A 25771-nucleotide genomic window follows, 5' to 3' on the forward strand; every position below is an offset into this window, starting at 1 on the left:
CTAACCGACATGTTTCCCCTCATGAATAAAATGCGCACAATCATCATCAAGTGGAAAATATTTGACTCTTATTTGATCACCACAGAGAGGCTCTTGGTAAATTTGGCCCAGTAATGGGAGCCATGCCTCCTTCCCCCTCACTGTAGTGACGAGGGGCTGGAAAAGCAGCTCCACTGTACCGACCCTCCACCCCGCCTCCCCTGCCGCCTCCGCTCTGCGTTCTCAGGCCTGCAGCACTTGTCATCTCCCCAGTGGCAGCTTAGATCCTCCAATTTTAGGTTAATTAATCAAAAATGATTTCTTTTCTCATTAGCCATGCAGTCGGTTCGCAATCTGCGAAATCGATGTTTTACAGATGTTTCCCTGGGTTTTGTTTTTCAAGCCGGTGCTGATTTTTATTGGATATAGATTTAAGAGGGTGTTGAGGGATTGAAAGTTAACTTAGCCACACAAAACCACACACATATGCAGCCAGAGCCACAACAAGTGCCCATTATTAAAATTTGCATGCTCACAGCAAGACAAGGTTCAATAAAGCAGATAAAAAATAAAAAAAAATACAAGAAACATGGAAAGAAATCGCACGTTTTGGTGCTACCGCTCAATGACTCATAAGTAACTTTTCCTCGAAACATTAATTTTTCACCTTACGGATCACGGCAGTGTCTGGCTCTGGTTCGGGCCCTGAAACCCGTTTGGTTTGGTCGTTGCCAAACCCATGGAGGTTGAAGCCCCCCCCCACACACACACACACACTTACACTCTCTGGGTAGCGCTCTTTAATCACGTAACGGCTTCTTGTTCTAGTTCCTGCTGGTTGTAAACAAATGTAATGTTGCATTTCCTGTCGTCTAGACATAACAACAAACCTGGCACGGGGCAAACAGTGGAGCGACTTGTGGTTGTTAAGGAGTGGCTGGCACGAGTCGCCAAGCCGGGGCATGTGAGGTGCAAACGAAGAAGCAACGGAGACGGAAACAGCGGAGGTGTCGGGGCGTCGCATGGCTGACGTTCTGGATCACCGGGTAAGGTCACATTTCTGACGCTGAGGTGTTTTGATGTTTTATTTTTGAAATTCCGACTGAACTTCTCCTCTTTTCTTTATCGTCATCTCCAGTTTGTAGAACCGATTTGCATGGATTCACAGCCACAGTGTTACAGGCAGGGGAGGAGTATTAATATTCATACCCCTTGAACTTTTCTGCAGTGGTTTTTTCATGCAAAAACATGAGCCATGAATTTGGTGTCACTTTTTTTTTTTTTAAACCGTCTAAATAACTAAAATTTCAAGTTGAGTCAAGTATCAAGGCAGTTCGACGTGTTTCTACGTCATAAAAACGTAACACAGTAGCCAATTATGAATAAAGAAACAAAACACTGAATTTTGTCAAAATCATCAAGCTCATACACATCAGATATATTGATTAATGATCCAGTTATTATGACTCAAAATCAATTCTGAACAGGTGGGCTTTTAGCCTTGATTTAAAGGAACTCAGTGTTTCAGCTGTTTCGCAGTTTTTTGTAAGTTTGTTCCAGACTGAACATGTTGCTTCTCCATGTTTGGTTTTAAAACCACGAGATGTGATTCGTCCAGAAGGTTGGTCTTTAAGGCGTTTTGGTGCTTATAAACCAGCAAAAGTATTTTAAAGAATATTCTCAGAGCAACAGCGATGCAGTGTAGTTTTAATAGTAGATTTTTTTTTAATACAAGTACGAATCTGTCTTGTGAATGCTTGATAGAGGACTAGAGGTGTAGATGAACAAAAGGTTGTGGAGAAATTTTAAGCAAAGTTATGAAGCAATGCTTTCTTCAAATTCATCATCTTAAAATTAAAAATTAAAAAAATAGCCTAGGCAATGTTAAACAACTAAACAGGCAGACCCAAAAAAAAGCAAAACACTCCGAACAATCCACACACACGGTGAAACATGGTGGCGGCACCGTCATGCTGTGGGAATGATTTAATTCTTTATTTTTTTTTCTGAAGGGACAACGGGACGAGTTCCATGAGAACAGGCCCAAACCTACAAAGAGTTACAACAAAGTGATTAAATCAAAGCTCATTCGAATGTCAGAATGGCCCAGTCAAAGTCCAGGGCTAAACTTGGTTGAGAAGTAAAGATAATTTTATTTATATAGCACATTTTCAGCAACAAGGCAATTCAAAGTGCTTTACAGGAGTGGAAAGGAAATGCAAACAAAATAACAAACCAAAGGAAAGAGGCCAAGTAAATAAACTAGATACTCCTATTCAGGGTTGTAGATGAGTATAAGTAAGTATCCTCTGGTCTAATTCCTTTTCTGGTTTGAATAGGAGTCTAAAACGTAGTTGCTAAGAACCAATGAAGTTCTCTGAAATATGACATTTGCAAAGGGTTTCCATCCAGTCTGACAGAGTTCAAACTGTTTTGTAAAGAAAAAATGGACAAACATTTAGGCCTCTTGACGTACTAAGCTGGTTGTCACATGACTCCAGAGAAATTTAGCTTTAATGCTGATGAGAGAGCTCTACCTTTTACAAAAAAAAAGTTCTACTTTGTTGCTCTTTCAAAAAAAAAAAACCTAGTGAAACACGTAGAAGTTTGTGGTTGGAATATGAGAACAATGTGTAAAGGTTTACGGGGTATGAAGACTATAGATTTTTAATCGCTCCTTCAATTAAGTGTTTCCAAGTGTTAAAAATGTTTCTTCTCTCAAAATTTCTGGACCCACCAACATGCCCACTGTGCCATCTGGGACGCAGTTGTTCTGTCTTTTCGCAGCATATGGCAGCTCACGTGCATGCGTGTGTGTGCGTGTGTGTCTGTGTGTGTGTGAGCATTCTGTGCGCTGCATTTCTACTTGTGTGCGCTGCTCCCCGCCCACCGTTCCACTCAACTACACAGGAAAAAGAAGATGAAGCAGAGGAGCAAAGGAGCCCAAACAGAAATTATTATTGATTTAATCACATAATCAGCTCCAAACACTTCAGGCCAAGATAGCAAATCCATAATAGCCTCCCCACATAACCACCCTTACAAATTTACCATCAAAGCCCTCCGCGCGCAAACTGCAAACACAGGAACCGGGGGTCACCTTCAGTCGCCGGCAAAATATTGACTCTCCTAATGCTCGTATATGTTTTTGATTTAGGCGTTATCAATCACTGATAAGGGCCTTGCGTCTCTGAAACATAACTCCTGTGGCGGCGGAGGATTACAGCATCGCTTTTCTTGTCATAATCCGAGAATATCTGTTCAGAAAAGACAAGATGTGAGAGTGGGGGAAAAAAAACAAAATCAATGCGGCTCGGCGGCGGACATTTCCCACTGCGGATGGGCCAGTCGTGTGTTGACGCGAGTTATAGGAGCTCCACTCATCATATGGTTTTGTGAAGGGATTTAACGGGAAGGTAAATGGGATTTTTGATATTTGTTGCTTTATAAACTTCCTATTTTCCACTTTAGACAAAGTGTCGTGTTGCCATTGTGTTTTTAATAATGAAAAAGAATAACATCTGAATTTATTCAAACGCAACAAAAATCCCCAATTGTGTTCGAATTAATGAATTTGGACCTAAGACTAAGCACCGCAACTAAATCCTTTGTTTCAGTTTCTTTGTGTATTGTTTTGATTTTTTTTCTTACTTTCTACTAAAACATAATAAATGAATTGTTAGAGACGCAGAAAACACAGTTGGAGTGACATTAATTGAGCGAATAATAGCCTCATGAAACAAAAGTTCTGTTTGTATTTCCCCTGATTTGTTGTCACAAGTAAAGTAAAAATTGAAAAGTGAGCTTTTTTTTTTTCTTTTTACCTTGAATGCAGCTTTAGAAATCTCCAAAACTGCAGCCCACATACTTAACCAAAATATTTCACAATGTCTACATGTCTGCCCAGTTTCCACTGTCTAGAAAAAAAAAAGTAATCCCACAGTAGCTTCAGGTTAATTCGCCCCACTCCGTTCCCCCCTTCGGCGTCCGCGTGTCGCCATTTCCTGCCTTCGTTCTTCCATTCCCAACCATACTGTTCCCCGGCACGTTTCCTCTCCATGTCAGTTCATAGTATTTGGGCAAATACTAGAGAGAAGTAACCAGTTCTCATTCAGAAATTAATTTTATTGTATATCCTATTATGAAGCCATTCTAGATTTGATCCCTTTTAACTCTTATGATGGCCAGAATTTGACTTGTTGGTGTTGCAGAATTAGCCATTTTGAGTTGCTGTCAGATGTCTGATGAAATCGATTATTAGTAAAGTAGGCGGTGAAGAAAATTACCCATGTTTTGATTTTAATTGTTCGTGTTGCATTTTGGGTAATTGGTCAACAAACGAGCGGTATTGTCTAACACACAAAGGAAAAAAAAAAATCCCCCATTCTGCGATTTGTGTTTACCGCCAACCATTGGTGGTTTTTCAGGTTGTTCGTTGAGGCACTTGCCCAGAGCGGCATGGGCGTAGGGGATGCACAAGCACCAGACAAAATTATATCGTCACACGAATCTCTTAGCAAGTTTCCTGGAAGACCGTCTCGTTTTATGTGGAGATTGACTGCAATTGACCTCCGCCGCATAACGTCCTGCATTTTCATTGGTTGTCGGTGCGGCAGATGGACTCATTCAAGTATCACCACCGCCTCCAGGAGAATTCAATTATAAAACTGTCATTTATAACGACTGTATGTGCTAATGCCCTAATTTTAAAATTTTTAAGGACAATAGACAAAAATGAAACCCTACATTCTGGAAATGATAAACTAACATTAAGAAATAGTCAATTCTTGCCTTAAATATTTGCTGTAGTGTTTTGATCCATCACCCCCTTCTTTGTTGACATCCGACAATAAATCTGATTTAGATCTTGACGCTCTCTCAACATTCATATCTTAGAGCATCTATCCATCCGCTTGCCTATCCTTGTCCGTCCAGCCTGCGGCTATGGAAGCCTAATTGTTTACCAAAGGGTTGCGGCTCATTTGCTCCTGGAGATTGGGCCTAATTAACACTAACTTGTCTGAACACTGAGAAGCGCTGTCCACTCCACTTTAATCTAATCTGTACTCTTTCAAAAAATAATGAGATCATTTACACCTCATTAACGAACAACATAATGTCCATGCATTAATCATAATGATTGCTTATCATTTCACTTTGCAATATTATCTCCTCTAATGAAACTGTTCACACAACTGCCAAGAGGGCCTTAATTGGTCGTGTGAAATCACAGAGCGCCCAGCAGCTTGCTGCAACGTGTGTGAAGTTCTAATTTGCATGGAAGGCAGAGGGAGGGGAGACGGGAGGTGGGCACGAGAGGGGATGGTATCACTTTGGAATGCACATAACGGCGCATGAAAAGGCAGAATAAGAGGTTTTGATTTCTTGTAGAAGGAAAGTAATGTGGTTTTTAACCCCCTCTTTGCAAAAAAAAGTCTAAAAAGTGTCACTTGAACTTAAGTGGTTCATCCTCCAGCAGGACAAAGACCTTAAACGTAACGTAGCCAAAGCTGCAAATTAATGGTTTAGATCAAAGAACGTTCATGTGCTCGAATGACCCAATCAAAGTTCAGACCTAAATCCAATTAAGAATCTGAGGCACAACTCAAAAAAAAAAAAAGTGATTCTAACACACACTTTGCATCCAGTCTGACTCAGCTTGAACTATTTTGCAAAAAGGGATGATAAAATAAAATAAAATACATGTATCAATCTCTGCATGCAGAGCAAGAAGAGACATACCCCAACACACTTAAAGCTGTAATTGCAACTTCATTTAAAGACTCAGAGGGGATGAAAGCAAATGAACACCACCCATCCGGTTGTAACTTTACTGCGACCTAATTTTACTTTGTGACATAAATATTAGTTTTATTAAGAGCAGCTTATGTGATATTTTGTAATCCACAGATTTATTCAAGAGATATTACCAGTCAAAAGCTGCATTTCCTACGATTCTTTGCAGTCACAACATGGAAGAGAAGTAGTTAATATTTGCTAAGGAAAAAAAGAGCGTCAAAGCTCACTTTTTTTGTCATCGATGTTTAAACTTTTTTCCCCCCTTTTTCTGCTCTACACCATTTGAAGTTTTACATCCTGCTCTCTCTCTCTCTCTCTCTCTCTCTCTTTTTTTTGTTGCAAAGTGATCTTGCAGCAACATATCTCTTTTTCTTTTGCTGTTTTATTTTTCACCAACAAATTCACAGCCATGCATTGATTTGAAAACGTCCAGAAATACAAGAAAGAGTTTGTGGCGAGACACCGGCCGCAGTTCAAAGCAGTTCAAAGGCCGCGCGTACGTCCGTGAAGCACTGTAGACTGTAGAAAATTGAAAACGACTTCTGGTCATGGGTGTTTTTGGCATAAGATCCATGCCAGTGGTGGGTGTGATTACTCAGATGATGTGGCGTCCAGAGTGATCCCAGATTTATGCAGCCGCCTCGAAGCCAAATCAAGAAAACCCTTCCAATATCCCAGTTTTTGCTTTCCTACTTCCCCTTTCTCACTGTATATGCAGCCACCTGGTCACCCCCAAGCCCCTGGGAGCTTGATCTCCGGTGGGGTATTCTAATACCAGTCAGAATATATTAACTAGTGTGTGGACCACCTAAAGAGGCCATGCTTGACTGGGGGAAAGGAGAGCTCTGAGACTGCTCTGTGCCACAGCTCCTCGGGCTCAGGAAGGCTTAAGTATGGATGTCATTTACTCTGTCTCCCTGGTCAGAATGGCTAGCTGCTAATTGTGGCCCCTGGTCTGTGAGTTGAGCTTGTGTAGCCTAGGAAAAAAAAAGAAAAAAAAAAAAAAAAGGCTTGCCTAAATTGAAATCTTATAGCGTGTCTGAGAGTTGGGGCAACTTCTTACCAGTCCATGAGGTTTTAAGACGTGGTCATAAATCCCTCTGGAGTAATCTCATCGACCATGCAAACGTTATTTTTCCTGTTCACCGCACCAGAGTCCATGAGCCTTTCTTCTATTTTTTCATTACAGTTTCCTTTTTAGCATATGATTTTTACATAAGTGCGTAGAAACATTGCAGCCTGGCAGACTTCCAGGAGCAACAAAGCTAGGGAAGGTCATATAGTTGAATCTTTGTCATAACGGTCTGACAATGCAATTTCAAATTTCGAACTCAAGACATTTTTCCTCTTACGGCAATAGATTGAGTTTGTTTCTCCGCCTTTGCAAATTAGTTTGGTGGTTTGCCGGCTCAAACCACCGTTCTTCCTCGCAACAACCGGCAGTGACATCCGGTTGTTGATCATGTGACACGTGTGATTCAAGACAGTGCTACCACTGCAGTTTAAAAAACAAAACAACAAACAAACAAAAAACATTTTAATACAGCCAAAACAACAAAAAAACAACAACAAAAAAATGAGGAAACATTTCTTCCTGGAGGCAAATTCTTTTTGTTTTTTGTTTGTTTTAAATCAGCGTGTTTAACATGAAGCAAGTTTATTTTCTGAATATCAAATGTTGCAGATACATGGCCAATGGAAACTTAGTCGCATTGAACAAACTCATTGTGTCTTTAATTGGTCTTAAATGTGATCCTGTGATCCACAATGAGCCATCTTAGGATGTAAATCTAAGATGAAAAGACGAGTTCAGGGTGTCGTACAAATTTGTTGCCACAGCTATGCCTCCTCATAATCCTCTCCCATCGGCGAATCCCCCATCATAACCACTTGTCTCCTCGTCTCCTCCTTGTCGCAAAGCGAGCTGTCAGTTCCTCTCTGGATTATTGAAGGCTCTGGTTAACCGCCGTATGACTGAGTCAAACGCCTGGGCTGCCATAACCACGTGCTGATATGATTTATTCTCTCCCTGGAGGAACCTCCTAATGAACAGAGATGTATGCTCAGCATCCCCCCGTGCAAGTAACCCTCGGTGCGCTCGGAGGACACGGCCGTGCTGTAATATGATAAGTACCATGTCGATAGGCTGTATGATATGCTAATCATACTAAAACACGGCGCCTCGGGCTCTCCCCGTGTTTATTTATGAAGGGTTGACCTGAGGGAGAGCGGTAATCGGCTTTTCTCTGAACTCTGCAACCCCGGGAGCCCAGGGAACCGCCAATCACACACATCTGAGTCCCATAATTCCCCCACCTCTCTTTTCTTTTTCTTTTTTTTTTTTTTACCCCTTTCCCCTAGCCCCCCAAAAACACACAGACACACACACCCCAACCCCGACGCCTTCAACTTCAGCCGAAACAGTAGATTTATGCAAGAAGCGCTGAGTGCACATTTTCCTGCCCCCATTTGTCCAGGGCACATGTCAAACGCTAACATCATTTAACTAATTATTAATCGGGACTGACATAAACAAGCTGTCACCGGACTGAAGACTTCAGTATGTTCAGACTGCTGCAAACATGGCACCTTAGTGTAATGTAACAGATTCAAATATGAAGCACTATTTAAAAATAACCCAAAGTATTCACAGCCTTGAAATTGTTTGCGTTTGTCTGATTAGTACCGTCTTTTTTTTCCTTACTATTAAAGCAAAATGGCGTGTTTTAGTCAGATGAGAACAAAAAGGGAACTTTTTGTGCCAAATACACGTTACCCTCTCCACACCGTCCCCACAGTGAAACCTGGTGGTGGAGTTATGATGCTGTGGGCTTCTTTACTACAGGAAGGATCGGGAAGCAGTCCAGGTTTGACAGAAAGGCGGATGTAGCAAAGTACAAACAATCCTAGAAGAAAACTTCTTCAGATTAGGGATGAGATTAGCATTCTCAAAAACAGTGGCAATGATTTGGATTAAAGCACATAGGAGATTTAATTAGCATATAGATTGAATTTTATGTTTTTAAAGGGGAAGTATTATATATATTTTAGCCACATAGTATCAATTTATAGCACAATCAAGAAATTATGTCACTTTCAGCTCTACTGAACTCTAAATGTCAAATATGTTAAAAGAAATTTGACTTCACAGCTTAACTGCCCTGAAATTGGGACTCTGTCACTTTAAGGAAGTCCTGCTCTTCCCGTCAATCCGCCTCTATCACGTCATCACATCAACATTCCTCTGTTAATGTTTGCAAACATTAAGGAGAAACGGTTCATATAATGAACTCCGCAGATGTGCAGGTCCACTGGGTGTTTGCCATTTGCTGCTGCTAGTTTGAAGGGGCTGAGTGGCGCAGTCAGACGTGAAGCGTGCTTCAGGTACCTTTTTGATGAAGAATGAACATTAAAGCATGATGCAAGGCTGGTTTTTTTATAACACTGTCTCTTTAACATAAGATTAAAGCAAAATGAATCAGTTAAATTTCACTCAAAAAAAATATTCTTGCTCTGACTGAGCAAGAACATTTTTATAATTTAAAAAAAAAAAAGAAAATTGTGTCAAATTATTCAGCTCTAGATATGCTCAGCTGGTTGAGACACGACACAAAATACTTGCAGCTTTAGTGTGTCTATGAGTTTTCTTTTAAAAACTACTTTTAAATTTTGAAATTAAAATTATGGTACATGAACACTTCGTCCACAGCTTCAACCTGATGTGATCATCATTAATTTGTGACATTTTCTTTCAGAAATGTCGAAAAGTATATGGATCGTGATGCATTTAATACAGTAACATGCCGATTATGCTGTCGCCCAGCAGCTGCTTCATTCTCCTCTCTTAATAATAATCGTAGAAACTGTATTTGACAGTAGAGTTCCCAAAACAGCTTCTGTAAGTCAAATATTTTCACATTTTCATTGTAAGCAAAAATAAAAGAAGAAGAAAACAAAGAAAAAAAAAACAAGTTTGAAATTTTGACTGCTTCATTTGTAACTGTGGTCACTTCTAAACACCGACATGTTCCTTTGTAATGAAAACCCGACTCTGTTTGGGCTCATTAGCAGATGAACCTATAGTCATATAATATAATTAACTGAACGCAGCTGCAGGTTCTCTGGTTCTCTTTTCTCCACCCAGAAATACTAAAAGTGGGGTGTAAAAAAAAAAAAAAAAGACAATAAAACAAAAGATTAAGTATCAGATGGAAAAACCGTGTGCGCGACGCAGCTGTCAGGGAAAGTTTTGTAGCCGTTTATCCTTAAAAATATTCAAAGTTTGTCCAGGTCGTAAATCTTTCAATCTCCCCTTTAAAAAAAAAAAGAAGTAGAAAAAAAGTAAGTTGCGCCCCCCTTCATGTAAGAAAAAAGAAGAGACGATTCTTTCTGTAAAAAAAACAGTAATCAACAAACATGACGGGGGGTAAAAATATGTGCCACACCATTTTCGTTTTCACTTACAAACATTCTTAAATGTATTTATTTTTGTCCATTTGATATATTTGCATTACTTCGTGTTCACTGAATGAAAGCTCAATACAACAAAGTTCGCACTACTGTAGAAATTTATAGAGATTGCGGGTCGAAATCGCTTCAGATGCGGTCGTTTAATTTAAACACTGAATGTATTATCCCGAAAAAAGAGCAAACGACTGCTAAGTTTTTCTCCCTGCAGACTTCCTGGTCTTCACTACAGTTTGGCATGCCAAACATTGCCCTGTACAAATATTGTAAGCAAGACAGACAAATGGATCCATAAAGTATGAAGGTTATGGCTGACGGTAATAAAGTTTTATTTTCCTGACACTTGCCTTTCAATAACCTCATTCTTTCATACCGTCTTAGTTTCAAACTATTAGGGGTGGGGGGGGGGGAAAGTGCAAATAAGTTGCGGGGAGGGGCGTAAATCAGAGCGCGCAGAGCTTTGCATCTGTGAGCTGGGAAACAAAGGTTTGTTTGTGTGCCTCAATCACTCTTGCTCATGAAAGCAGACACTTAGTTGGGGAAAAAAATCCTCTCCTGCCTTCTTTCTCTCTCCCTCTCTTACTCTTTTTTTTCTTCTTTTTTTTTCAGGGAAACACTCTAAACCAACATCCTGGGTATAAATTTGCAAAACGCAATACAGGGCTGATTGTGTGTCGAGTGGATGCGAGGTGCATACGAATAGACCCCGGACCCCTTCCTCTCTCCTCCGAATAGTACTACTAGTTCCCTGTACTGGACACACACACACACACACACACACACACACACACACACACACACACGCACACACCAAACCCTCCACTTTCTGTTCGTTCTCATGCAGCCGATGGAAATAAAGAAGAGAAAACTCAGGGTTTTTTTCTGGTTTTCTTGACTCGGTAGTGTTGGATTACTTCATTCTGACGATGCTTTTCAGCTTCATCCACAACAAGGAGTTAAGAGACTTGAGTAAAAGTTTTTTTTTTTATGTCCCCACACGTTTAAAACGACTACCTGGCACAAAAACAAATCTGCGGAGAAACTTTTGAAGTCTCCGGTTCGTATAAATCTACAATTTTGTCCGTTATCTCTGACTCCCGATGGCTAATTGAGGGCGATCCCAACGAAGTTTTAGGTACAGTGTGCTCCGCCATAGTAGAAGCTAAGGCTGGAAGACTTTGAATAGAAAGACTGAGAACAAGTGAAGACTTGGCACCGTCTCTAGGTCCGCTCGAAACCCCCTCCCTCGCCCCCTTGCAGCCGAGCCCCTCAGCACCAGGTGTTCCCCTCGCATTCAAATGATACTCTTATTCATACTCTGCTCCAACTGCAGTATTACACTCAGAATTTGCAACTGAATGCTGATATAATCCCGCAAATATATGTCTCCATTAAAAAGTGGCCCATTTAAAGGAACAAGGCGGCCTTTGTGAGAAGCTTTATGTATATTTATCAAGACGTTAAAGGGAACTAGGGGTGAGGGGGAAAAAAGGGAATGGAGGGCTGGGTGGAGGTGGTGGGGGGTCGGTGGAGACTTTCCAACTGTTTACATGTTAATTTCAAACTTAACAGCCCTTGTCATGGAACCATTTATACACTCAATGCTAATCAATTTCTTGTCCTTTTTGTTATCTCCGGTTTCTGCAGACACTTGACTCTTGATGGAAAAATGCTAATTACGGCGAGTGTGGAAAGTTTTTTCCGGCAAAATTCTCCTGTGACGCGTCACGCGTTGCGTTTGGCCGAGCCGCCATGACGGATTCTTACTAGAAGCTCTTCTGTTAAAAAAAAATTATGTATTTCACACAACGTAAATACTCATATTGTTTTTTTTTTTTATGTAAGAAAAATGAAAGTAATAATCAACTGAAATAAATTGTACTTAGTTTCAGTGACGGTAAATGCACGCAAGGATCAACTGACATTACTGAGAAAATGTTGCTGGACAAAAATCCAAGAAAAAATATTTAGCACAACAAAATGCAAGCTAAATTCATGTCAGTTTTAAACAATGTGTACAAGAAAGTAGCCTCAATGAACTTTCTGCTTTAGCTACTTGAAGAGCAGGTTCTCAGTGAAGCAAAGAGAACATTTAGGTCTGGACTTTGACTGGGCCACTAATTCTTCAATAACACTTTCTTTCTAAATTATTTTTCTTCTTAACACTCATGAAAGCTTCGTGAATACCAGGCATGCATTTATTTTATAATATTTTAGACACGTGTTCTCAGAAAAAGGGCAATTTTATTATGAAACATTTGGAAATGCTGACGATCCACTTTACTTCCATTGTTGCATTAAGTCGCCCAAAACTCAGTATTTGTTTCATAGCCTAACCGTGCATCCTCTGCTGTGCTTTTGGCTGTCTGTAAGAAACCTTTGAGGCTTTCCCTGCACAGCTGCATTTACAGTATACTGGGACTCTGTTTACTGTTTGGGTGACGTCTGAGGCGAATCGGTGGAACTGACTTTCATTCATAAGTGCCAGAAAAATGGGCTAAATATTTACAGATGCCACTCTTTTGTGGTTTTAATTGATTAAAAAAAGAAAATAAAAAGAGAACTGCATTTGGTTTTCCTCCCACTTCCCACTTCCAGAACTGTAAACACACTGTAAAGTGAAAATGTCGACAGGTGTAAAAAAAAAAAAAAAAAAAAGAAAAAAAAAAAAGAGGTTTATTTTTTTGTAACCCCATCTAAGCTCAACTAAATAGTCAGTTGGCGAATTGTGAGTTTTGTCAAGTTTTTTTTTTTTTTTTTCATAATTAGTACAAAAATGTATGTTCAGGACATTTGATTTGAAGTTTTGGGAAAACAAATGAAAGCATGGGAGACAGAGGGCAGACAGAGTTCATATCAAAACTAGTCAAATGAAATGCCATGGCAACTGGTCAAGAGTCCACAGAGAAGGAATGTGCCTAATGAAATGTAACAATAACCCCCACCCACACCCACACCCCTGTCCCCACTCCACTCAGCCCTCCTTGTCTCTCCGAGTGAATGAGTTGGTTTTATGGCTGGACTTTCAAAGCTCGGCTGCAGCGTTATTTAGACAGGTTTCAGATGTTTGCCCCGTTATGTTTAGGTTCTGCTAAATGTTTTCTCAGCGACAGATTTGATGGAACAAGCACGCGTCGTCACTTGTGTGCTGTCCTCTGAGTCTTATCCCTCATCTGTTATCTTAGGAAAGATCATTAATTATCAAACATAAACGGAAGAAACGCAAAATGTAGTTTCAGATGGGGGGGGGGAGGAGAAAGAAAAATGACATCAGAAGCAACCTGAATCGATTTGAAAAGTAAATACCCCCTTTGTCCAACTATTAATTACTCTCATCAACTGTATATTTTTTGGGAGTAATCATACCCGATATATTATGTAGGTATTTAATCATATCTAAGTCGGTCTGATCAACAAAACATTTATCCTGGCTGACAACATAAAGTCGACTAAAAGACCTCAAGAAGCAACACATCAAATCTAAAGAAATGATAATAATAATAATAATAAAAAAATAAACATCTAAGAAAGAAAGTAACTGAGATCTATCAGTGTGGAAATGGTTGCAAAGTCATTTCTAAGCCTATCTCCGAAAACAGAAAAAAAAAGAAAACACACCACAGTGGTGGAGCTTCCCAGGAGTGGCTGGGCGACCAAAATTACTACAAAAACATATAAAACTTAATCAAGAGGATTTAAAAGAACCCAGAACTACATTTAAACTAGCTCTGTACGCTCTTTATGCCTCTTTACTCTGTTTACAATTGAAAAACTAATTGTAAAAAGACTGGAAAAAAATATCACTTTCCTGTGTGAGCTTATTTGCACACATTTTATGTTACGAAATGTGTTCCACGGTTCATTAAACAATTTGTGCTTAATGAAGATACTCGACGGACTGGTGAGAAAGCTGCGGCCGCGCGCTTGGATCACAGCGCCGCACGGTGGCCTGGCATGAGAACTGCAGCAGATTCTAACAGCGACGGCTGAGCGGGAAACTTTTTCCCAGCCGACCTCCGACAATGCCAGCGGTTTTGCCACGGCAGCCTCGCGTAAAACAGCAAAAAGGTTGTTGATCTTGAAGCGTTCAAGAAACCTGGAAGAAATCAAGTCGTCACAACCCCGAAAATCCATCGCTTGGCTAAGAGGAACAACTCAGCAGTTTTCTGAGAAATCAATCTACCATGAAAAAAGTTTGATTCTCAAACAGAACAAAGTACGAATGCACGGCAATTTATTTTGTTATCCATCAGGTAGGCCTATGTCATAATTGTCTTTCCAAGTTACACGACAATCAGCTTAACTAGATGCTGCCTACAAAAGCTACAAACCTAAATATGCGGACCGGCAGAGCGACGCTTATACTTTGCATAACTCAGCCATCATTGGCACTTCTTTCTCTCTGTCTGATTATGATGCTAATATCACCGCTCTCAACAAAGAAACAATCCCAGCGACAGAGATAGCACTGTCCTTTACAAAAGAGAGGGAAAGTATGGAGGTATTATTTGCGCTCCGGAGCTGCCGGGCGATGCCGATGCCTGCGGAGAGGGTGCTCTGGCCCGCTAATGCGATCACCTGAATTATGCGCGGTCCTTTGTGTCCAAATATCATAAATTGAAGCATGAACACCCCCGCAACTCAAACACGGGCCAAAATTATTATTTATGTGGCTGCGGAGATGCACAGAGACAATTAGTCATATTCGTATGGTGAAATTAATTGAGAGAGCTGTGGGAGACAAAGACGGAGAACAAAGACAGCTTTTTGTCACTTCTCTCCATCTGACAGCGATAATTAGATATATGAAATTGAAATTCCTCACTGGGGGGTCCTGTTGACAGCACTTTTTTTTGCTTTTTTTTCCCTGTTTTGTTCCTAACCCCCTTTTCTTTTGTGTTCCTGTTTATGCAAATTTGGACCTTGTGTTTTTCACCCGACCGCTAAAAGCAGCATCCTCTCCCGCCTTCTGCTTTAATTCACTGTAGACAAAGAGCAGCTTGTCAGACTATTTACTCCCTCCTTACCTGCCACAGTAGAATGTAATGAGGGAATATCTCCTCCCTCTCTGCGATCAGTGGAATCTAATTGATTTTATATCCTCAAGTTCACGGTCGCCATTGAGGAGTCCTGACGACATTACAAAGTCAGATCCTTCATGCCTGCGGTATTGAGAATCTTTTGTCGATTTTAATTGATAGAATTAGATATTAGTCCAATATTTTATTTGATTAAAATTTGAATATAGATATTTTCACCCGATCCATTGGCTTCCAGATGAGGTCAGAGAGTGAACCAAGAAATCTCTTTCCAGTAACAACGTCTGCGTTTTTTTTCTAGACGATGCCAAGGCTCGAAGGGATTTAAAGTCTTCCTTGTAAGTTCTTTGTCTAACTTAGGTGTTTTCCTCCCAGTTGGTCGAGGCTGAAAAACCTCCAGAAAGTGGCGGACAGCTGACGTCCTCATCAGGTGCTTGCACGACTACCACGATAGCGGCTCTACTTCCCCTAAGTTGATGGTCAGACCTCACCCTGTCTTGGAGGATCCTTTGCATATTTGCTGTCAGTTATGCAAGGACAATATAATTTTCACGTTTGTTTTATGTTGCCCCGTGATGCACTGTGGGAACCAATCCAGGTTGTCTCCGGCCCTTTGCCTAACGACTTGTGGCGAAGGGCACCAGTCGTCTTTGGCCTTGAAGAATGTGCGTTTCTACCTCATCAACTTTAAAAATAAAATGCTCTCTTGTTGTCTGAGGCATCCCACGCACGAAAGGAGTCAGAAATAGAATGAGGATCTAATTTTTCAGTCTCAAGTTCTTACCAATGCTCAGCTGAGGCTTAAAATGTAAAGAGATTAATTTAGGCGATTTTTAATATTTACTCCATCTATAAAGAATCTTATAATTATGTGTGCATTTACAACCCCCCCCCCCCAGAAAAACACATGCTTCAAATCTCACCTTTCTGTACGTTCAGCCTCTTAGCAATTTGTCATTTGCGACTGGTTTGTATCATGTGAACAGCCCTCGCAGTACCAGAGAGGAACATGTGATCAAAGAACCTTGTGGTTGGAGTGGAATTATGGGTTATGTCACCTTTCACCACAAAACTGGAAGCGGCCTCCCAATAGTTTTTTTTCTGTTGTTTGTTTTTACATGAGAAACTACCGCCATCATGTTTCTCACAACTGAGGAAATGACACAGCGGCACCATGCAGACATATCGTAAAGTTAAAATCATAGAGATTTTTACAAAAGAAGCTAAAGTTCTCTTTTTAAATCATGCTTATAAACGAAGATCACACACCTCAAAACTATAAATATTTTCCATAATTTCTCCTTTCTAAAAACCATTTATAAAAACTCCCTTAAGGACACTCAGGTTAAGACATAATGACTAGTCCAAAAGAGGAAAAACAGGAGAGGAGTTAAAAAAAAAAAAAAAAAAAAACTGAGGATGGAGTGCAATCGTTACAAGGGGAAGGAAGGCAGGATGAAGATATGAATTGAACCGGAAAGAGCCTTGTGTCTAATGCTTGCCACATTCGCTCTTGAATGAAGGTCTAATTACCCATCGGTATTTGGTGCCAGCGTTCCCAGGTCCCAGCAGCCCCTGGGCCCGCGCAGGCAATGAGCGTCCAGAGCCAGCTGCCTCTCAAACACTTGCAGGTATACAGGCCCGGGCTAATAGTCCTACCACAAGGGAGCCAGATGAAAGAGCAGGAAACTGCTGCCAGAAGCCCTGAAAGGATTTATGTAAAGACAGAAGGGGAGATGTGGGCATGTGTTTGTGGCTGACCCCACCAAAACTTTCTTACCTGTTTACGGTTGACGAGGTAAATCTTTACAGCCTGTTGTTCAGGCGTAATTTGAAACGACAAAAACAAAATTATGTGTGCTATGGCAAATCTGGGGGACATTTCATCTGAAATGTACAACCTAATGTAGACAGTTTATGTATTTTAATTATGTCATGCTCCCGGTGAGCATGGTGCGGTCTAAAGCAGGAAATTTCCCTCTCTGAGTTGCCCCTGAACTCCTTTGTTCTGTTGCACGGTGGAGGTGTTATTTTCCAGGGCTGCTTGGACAATCCTGCGCTGGAAAAGGAAATCTGATAGTGGATTAAAGTCCAACATTAGACACCAACTTTACTTTGGGAGGAAATTGTATCTAAAAAATTTTGTTAGAACTTAAATTCTGGGTTCAGTCCACTTTTCTCATGTTCAGGGTTTGCAACGGCAGAGCAGGTACGTCTTCCTGGGTTATGCTGATAATTGCATCAACCCGAAGTCAATCATAGTTGAGCAGGTTTCTGTGTCTGAGCGAGAATGTTAGTTCATTTACAGACAGTGCAAATGCTAAAGCTAATGCCATTAGGCTAGCAAGCGGAGCAACCCAGCTCTGAGACCGTTGATGTAAGATCAGCGCCTCTCAGCTTTGGCAGGAAACGTTTTCATGGCCCTGTGTTAGAACAGATTTGAGAAGTTGCAGGAGAAACAAAACTAAATAAGCAGAATTATCGCAACAATTAGTAAGAATTTGGCAAACTTATGGATTATGAGGTCTTTAAACTGGAATGATTTCTACTTAGAAATATTGATTTCACATCTATTCAAAGAAAAGCAGTGCTACTCAAACTTGAGACATGCACATTTATAGTTACAATGACGTCGTTCGGGTTTACCAGCTGTTAGTAGCTTATTGGGGACGTATCTGTCTTCGCATTGTAGAAATGTGACACTTTATCAGTTTACATCTGGAGTGAAAGATGGTGGGTTGACCAAAATTGAACAAAATTGAAGAATTTACAAGTGTCTTTTTGCAAATAAAAGTTACAAACATACATACATAAAAAACTTTAATATGTGTGGTTTTAATTCCAATGCCAGAAAAGTTAATTCAAAAGCCCCTTTTGTTTTTCTTTCATTAGAGAATAAAGGTTTCATAAATCTTAAACTGGGTTTTAAAGAATTTCTCCTCAGTGTAGATCCATTCTGTTTATATCACTAAAAGTATTTGAGGTTTTGAACTTGCTAAAACGAGTTAAAAACTTGCTTTGAGTTGCAAGTTGGAAAATCTGTAGTCTCCTGATTGTTGTGGCGCAAGCTCTGATTGGAAACACATATAATAAAAATGTTCCCCCACCATTTTTATAAATTAAAGCGCTAATAGAACATGTGTGGAGTAAATGTACTTTTTTAATGTGGCAGCTATACTGAAGCTGAAACTTGGGCGATTTGTGAAACCCTTGACTGAACCGGCTCACCTTCTTCAAGGGTTGTTTATTTCTGATTGTGAACCTGAACCATTGGATTTCAATGATGATACTGTTAGCATTGGTCGCTGTTACCATCCTGTTGTGGTTTCCTCACAGTGCTGGCATATTGTGGGCAGCTTGACTACTGTTGTTTCTCTCCAGCTTAAAGCAAAGGAAGGCTTTGAGCAAATGTCAGCTAGCATCAGCACAGCAACTCAAGAACTACTTCCTTTATTACTACAAAATAAGGGTCTGGAGCATAAGTACGATAAGGTCTCACACTTAAAGAGCGCCTCTCCATAGCCAAGGTTTATAATAACAATTTATACATACTTAATGTCAAGTGTTGTGAAAGAAAATGATCTTGACCAATTTAGCATCTTCCAACAGCTTCTTCAGCTAATATTTGAAGATTAATGGAAACAAAGTCAAGTGGCAAAGCCTCCGTTTCTCTGTACAGTCTCCATGAATAACCTTTTCCAAAATCTATTTGGAAAAAGGTTTTTAGAAATATCTTTTTGGCAGAACTTTTTGTTTATCCGTTAGGTAGCAGGCACAAATGGATCAGGAAATACCTGTTTCCAAAAACACGTGGACAGGGCCTGAGAAAAGTCACGACTGGGTCCATGTTTAAAATCAACGACAAACACACCCTTCTTCTTTTGTGCTTGTACGACCGATGGTCTCTAATGTCTAAGAAAACGAAAAGTGAGTAATTGTCTGTCTGTGTGGGATTTGATTTCCATGAAGGAGCCAAGCTGGGTGGGACGGGAATATTGCCAATTGTGACGACTGCAGATCTATCCTGAGGAACAGGAATTCCCACAAGCTGAATAAACATGCCGCTTGATGTGAGGGGTGGGGGGAAGGCAGGGTGCTTGGTACTCCTTCTCTCATCTTTTAACATGGACATTCCCTATCTCTTCTTATATCTTGACCTTTCTGTGAAACTAACCATTCAATATCCCACCTGCACACTGGATGGGGATCCTGCGTTGGAAATACGCCATTTTAGAGACAAAATGAGCCAAAAGCTGTGGACGAAAAGCCAGACAGGAGGTAATAAAGTGTGGGTGGGTGGAGTCAGGGTGTACACTTTTAGACTGCTTTGCTTGATGGAATTTATCACTGTAGGATAAGTCAGGAAGGACAAAAATAATATGAAATCTCAAGCAACCTCCATAAGGTGCATCCAAGTGAGTGCAGAGTAAATCACATAGAGCATTGCTGTCAATCCGAATATGCCACATCTTTCATTTATCTGATCATGTTGATTTTGAACCTGGACAGTGACTTGGCATCACTGTTGCCGAGACGTGATCGCCATGAATCGGCTCTTTGTGCATGGCTTAAGTCATAAACAGGAAAGAAAGACCACCGCTGTGCCAGAAGGGTAGCTCGCTACAACGCTCCAGTGGCAGAAAATGAAAAGCTGTAATTCCTCCTGTGAAGTGAAGTCTGACTTGTCTGAGGAAAGCACTTCCTATCCTTTTGTTCGGATCTCAAAGGGAATTATAGTGGAGCGAGTCAGATATGGCTGTTAATAAGACCAGCGAGCCCTGACCAGATGAACGTCAAAGTGATTTAGACCATGGGAGTTGTGTTAAACTCACAAAACCCGATCGCTGAAACCGGGATGGTCATTTTTCGGGGCAACGCGAAACGCTGTATTCTCATCTGACTTATTGTGAAGGTAAAATGTGGAGCAGAACAATGAAACGTATTTGTCTTTAAAGCAATCCAGTAATATTGTTGGTTGTTGCCATCAGCTCTCAAATTGGTAAGCAAATAAGAAGCTGTTGGAGGGAGGTGCTGGTGTGTAAGGAGGAGAAGGGTGGAGGTGGGGTGGGTGTTTCTTGGAGATCAATGAGCTAATAAAACAAATCAATGGCATGAAACCACAGAAAAAAGTGAAGTCATTAATTTGCAGAGACAGGATGATCCCACCAACCACCATGCATTGATTAGGAATGAGGTCTGTGGAGAACCTTGAGGGGGTATCATATTAGTGGAGGGAAACAATGGGCAGGGCGGGGTGGTAGTGGTGGAGGTGGGGGTTCTTTTCTCTGAGGGCTTGCTTCTGAACTGATGCAGGAGAATAGGTTTACCGGCGGATCAATGGCCTCTTCGGAATAACTCCAAGAAGTCACCGGCTGTGCGTTTCCCCTCCGAGACTCTGTCAACGCAACCCCTGCAGGTGGGATGGTTCCTCCTTGCCTGTATGAGCATTTTTGTCGATGATGGGCTTTTCTTCGTCAAGCATGATTACGCTATTGAATGCATCACACACTACAAAGAGGTCTCTGAATGAGGTCAAAGGTGAATGATGATGCTACTTTGGGCGTCACTCTGAGGCGGTGCATTCATAAGTCTAAGCAGTGTACATATAACCAGAGGTTTGCAAATCCATCGTCTCCATCTTGCGCCGTGAGTGCTTATCGGTGTGTGACTTGTAAACAGGTGGTTGTAGATGAACAGTGTTTAAGGCGCGTATGGCTTCTCTGTTTGACCTCTGATGTCAGGAAGGCAGCCGAGCTGCAGCTCCTTGCATTGTTTTTCCCGTAGGTCGGGGTCTGTCCGATGTGCAGACACAGCAACGCTTTTCTGCAGCTGTTTGGCTGCAAGAGAGAAAAGAAAAGCAGGTGATGTGAGATTGACGACTTAAATACTTCATCAATCAATGCTGCAGCCAATGTGTTGTTTGGTGATTGGTGGAGAATTCAGGCAATCCATCTTTCCCACCAGCAACTGGCATTCAAGATTCTCCTCAGGTTCTCCATGTATTGCTTTTATTTCCAGGGTTAACCTGGGCTGGAGATGTTTATGTGAGGTGTGTATGTAGGGTGGAGGGATACAGGGGCCCGCACAGTTCACCTGTTATTAGAGGCTACATGTAAGCTGTAGCAAAATGTGCAAGAAAAGCACTCAAGGGCTATTATGATCAAACATGCTGATGCTAGGAAACTTCAAGGATTTTAGACATTTATTCTGGAAAGTAAGGCTACAAACTCAGGCTGCGGCTTGAGATTTGGTTACAGGAGATAATTTTGTAGAAGTACAAGATTTCCATGTCTGAGGTTGTTGTGTTTTACTTTTTTTTTTTTTGCTGTTTGCTCATTGAACGGATCAATAAATGTAAAAATGTGGCTAAATGCAGTCACTGCGAGCTGCTTACTCGCGTTTCTTCACGTTTCTTCATGTGTCCCAAGGAAGCGCATTAAAAATGAGAATGTTTTTCAAGAGCAATATTTGCGTTTGTTGCACTGTGATTGTCGTGCCATTCAGTCACAGTCACCTCTAAAATAAGCTATAAATAGTCCTTATTGTCACATTTATCATGATCACAATCACTCCACAAAAAATTGTGATAAAACCTTCAGTCCATATTGCCTGTCCCAACTTTACCACCTAGATAAAGCTTATTTTTTAATGGCTTCTTTTTTATTGAATCTTTTTTCAAAGGGGTTCGATCCTCCCCGTTTTATGTTTCCCCATATTATAACCACCAGATTTAAGTAGATGATTCCGGGCTGTAAGAATAAATTAGTCACTGAATGCCACACTGTTCAGATTTTTGATTATAAAAATGTTAAAACATTTATGTGATTTTGTTTCTGCTTCAAAATTTGCTGCTTTGTGTTCGAGTATCCTGAAAAAGAAGGTTATGCCCTTGAACACATTTAGGTGATGCAATGATTCCAGCAAGTCCACATCTAAGTGATAGATATATTTCCTTGGAGTGGCCTAGTCAAAGTCCTGAAGAAATTCTAACTAAAATGTTGTGGTTTGACTTAAAAAAAAATAAAAAACATCCATCAAAAAAAATCATCATTAAAAATAGCCCACACAGATCATTCTCACATGATATAAAAATTTGCTTCATAATTTGAATAATGAAGTAAAAAAATAAAAATCAAAAACAGAAAATCTTTGAGAGGGCAAATACTTTTTGCTTGACAAATGTTAATGAAAACATCATTTGATACACAATTTTATCGCATTTAACAGAAATATTTCTTTTGTAAAATACAATTTATTTGTTTTCGGATTCCATAATAAAATAACTATTTTGCATATTTGGCTCTATTTAGTTATATCAGTGCTGGGTTAAGACAAACAGTCAAAGCTAAATTTAACAACATCTTGTAAACATGGCGCAGACAGACAGAGAGAGAGAGAGAGAAAGAGAGGAAGCACACAGGGGAATGATACTGGAGGAAAGGTGAAAAAAAGAGATTGGAGAAGGAGTGGGTTGAAGAGGTGGCACCCACCACCCCCCATTTTCTGTGTAAACCTGCTGGATTTCGTCACTGAGCTGCGTTTTCATGCTAAGCTCTGAGCTTGAACCGAAATCCCCTCGCTTATCCTCAAAATCCAAGATGAAACACTGTCAGATGTTCTGTGATCCGGGGAATTTGGTGGGGAGACTGACAAGGGCGAGAGCGGAGAGGCATGAACGACTGAGGGTGAACGGCGCGAGCGTGTGTGTCGGTGCATGTGGAGGGAGGAGGAACGGGGACGCAGAGAGGGAAGGAGATTTGATGCAATGATTTGTCTCAGGCGGAGTGATTGAGTGACTGGTATTACTTTCTATGTGCAGTGACCAAGGGCAGCAAAAAAAACAAACAAAAAAAAGTGAAATCTAGTGAAATCTAAGAGAGTTATTTAAAGGGAAACTTATTGCTAAAATGAGGTTCTGTTAAATGCTAAAGACACCATCTTATCTTCTCTACTGTAAGTTTCTTAACATCTGATATGAGTTGGTACCGGAGAATAAAGGTCCATAGCAAAGTGGACTTTTATACTTTGAAACAACTCAGATTTGAAAATCAGCACAGTCATTTATCTGCAGGCAATTTTACTCTCATGTTTGCTTTGGGCAGTTATTTACACAGAAGTCACGACTTTTTTTCACATGAAAACTGAGATATAAGCGGTAAACCACCAATGGTGGCATGGGAAGCACATGCTGGTCATGGCATATCTGAAGCACTTCTGGTCAGAGCTGCTGTCTCAACAGTAAAGGTGCAAGATTGTTTTTCTTTAATTTTTCATCAGCCATTCTGAATGAAAATGTGTCCGACCTCAGTTTCCATTCCTGTGCTCATCCGAAATACAGCTTTTATTTTGAAAAAGGCTGCCGTCGTTCTCTCTGAGTAGCTTCCCTAGACATTAGCGTCTCATGCTAAGGCGACGTCAGTGTGAGATACAGAGCAGCACAGTTTGCAATGCTTGTGATGGCAGGGTGAGCGTCCGTATGCACAGTGCTTCATAGGACTGTGTGGAATTTGGTTGGTGTTTGAATTGTCAATGCTGCACTTTACATATCGATATGATGTCCAAAGTGAATAAAATCAGTTTGGTAATGCAGAATTAGGGGTGCAGTCAATTCGGATCATTTGTTGCATGTCGTTCTCTACTTTCAGTGCTTTTTTTTTTTTTTTGTCATCGAGCGACTGTTGAATAAAGGCGACAAGGGAAAAACAAAACCTTAAAGTAACGCGTAGCACAATGCTTGTCTTTAAATGTACACTTCACTTGCAATGACGGTAGTAATAACTGCCAGCTAATACCAATAATTATCCTACTCAGAGTTTATTTTTAAGTACATTTTTAGAAAATCTTAGTTAATCTCCATCCTTAACAATCATGACACTATTGTGAAAGTATACCTGCCTACCTCCGCTTTACGTGCTCCATTCTCAGCAGGCGTTTCCCACAGGAAGATCATTGGTGATGCGCCGCCTCCGACCTCTGATTCCTGTGTAAATAACCAAACATCGCTAACATGACTGTGGCTTATAGGTTCCAGCACAAACTGGTGTGGCGCTGTGGAAGACGGAGTTGTGAACCTCATTCTCTGAGACCAACTAATATGAATTTAGACAGCAAGAAAGTTATCCACCACAGGGAAGATGTTAGCTGCTTATAAACCTTTAGCAAAACATCATTCTCAGAAATGCAGAACTATTTGTGTGTTGCGTCAAAATTTGATTAGCAAAAACTGCACATGGCAACAGATAGCATTTGTATGTGTTCTATACAAATGTATGGAAAATAAAAAAGTGAAATTTTGCGAGTGGAGGTTGGGGGGTGGGGGAGGGGTCGTTCGTTCCTCATCTCTGAATAGCTCTAAGGCACAGGCAGGAAATGAAGTTGTGGCATTTTGTTTTGCATCAGTGCCCCTCTTTATTAGAGAGGAACAGAATCGGCATAGAATAATAATTGGAAAATAGTAACCTTGTTTTTCATTATAATTAGCGAGATCACAGAATGCAATAATCCAATTATTTTACTTAAAAGCAACTTTTCTCATCCATCCCGGCGCTTGCCGGCGCGCTGCGGGACGTGCGGGTCCCCGGACCCTGCACGGACCTCCTGTCGCCTCAAAATGGCAAACTCATGTCTCCCCCGTTTCTCTCTTTCTCTCTCTCTCTCTCTGCCCCCTCACATGTAAACACCAGCATGCTTGAGCGTGCTCAGATAGGCTGAACATACACAGGAGCGTCGTTTGAAAAAAGGGCCGCCACGTAAACACACATGTGCGCGCAACCTCTGCGACATACAAATAATTGAGCGAGATTTGCTGGTACATTAAGTTTAATGTGTTTGACATGCAGGGGTTGGGGGGTCGGGTGGAGGAGTGGGTGGGGTGGGGAGGAGGTTGAAAGCATGACGTGGAGCGGCCGGGCGGCGGCTTGCTTCAATCAGGCCACTGCGGGGGCTTCGTTTTACTGCCCCGATGCAAAACGAAAGCCGTCAAAGGTAATTAGCGCCATTGCAAATGGACACAGGTCATGGCTCTCAGAGGATTGGTCCTCGGAGGGGTCAGCAGGGGTCAAACCTCCAGTATGGAATGATATAAACAATCATCCACGGGCCATGAACCAATCAATCCCTTTTAACACTAGCCACTTCCTGGTTGGTTGCTTTTAGAGGTTAAAGGTCAGTGTACAAAAAAAGAAAAAAAAAGAGAAGATAACTTAGCCAGTGGGTTTAGGCAGAGAACTGCTCATCCTTAATTATACCTTCTGCTCTCCATAGGTGGGGGACTGATACTCTAAGTTATTTAAATCTATTTTCAGAGAGAATTAAGCGTTTTATTCCTTTACTTTTCTTTGATTCTGTCTAATTTTTAATTCCGCAAAGGCTTAGACGACTGATGCTCGATCAAGTTTCTGTTGCCAAAACACTACAAATTCAAAGGAGGAATTTTGATTCCACGTAAATGTTCTGTTTCTGTTGGTGCATGTGAAAAATAAGCGTGT

General features: G+C 40.9%; 1 long non-coding RNA gene across 1 annotated transcript in view; it reads left to right on the forward strand.

Annotated features, from left to right (window-relative positions):
- Positions 1–25771, forward strand: part of LOC129367753 (uncharacterized) — a 64033-nt gene that overhangs the window by 31290 nt on the left and 6972 nt on the right. Inside the window, exon 2 of the long non-coding RNA XR_008606735.1 lies at positions 856–1025. This is a non-coding gene — a long non-coding RNA (uncharacterized LOC129367753). The remainder of the gene's footprint in view (positions 1–855; positions 1026–25771) is intronic.

Source organism: Poeciliopsis prolifica, unplaced genomic scaffold (assembly GCF_027474105.1).
Source record: "Poeciliopsis prolifica strain line A6 unplaced genomic scaffold, Auburn_PproV2 SCAFFOLD017, whole genome shotgun sequence".
In the NCBI taxonomy this organism is placed as follows: domain Eukaryota; kingdom Metazoa; phylum Chordata; class Actinopteri; order Cyprinodontiformes; family Poeciliidae; genus Poeciliopsis; species Poeciliopsis prolifica.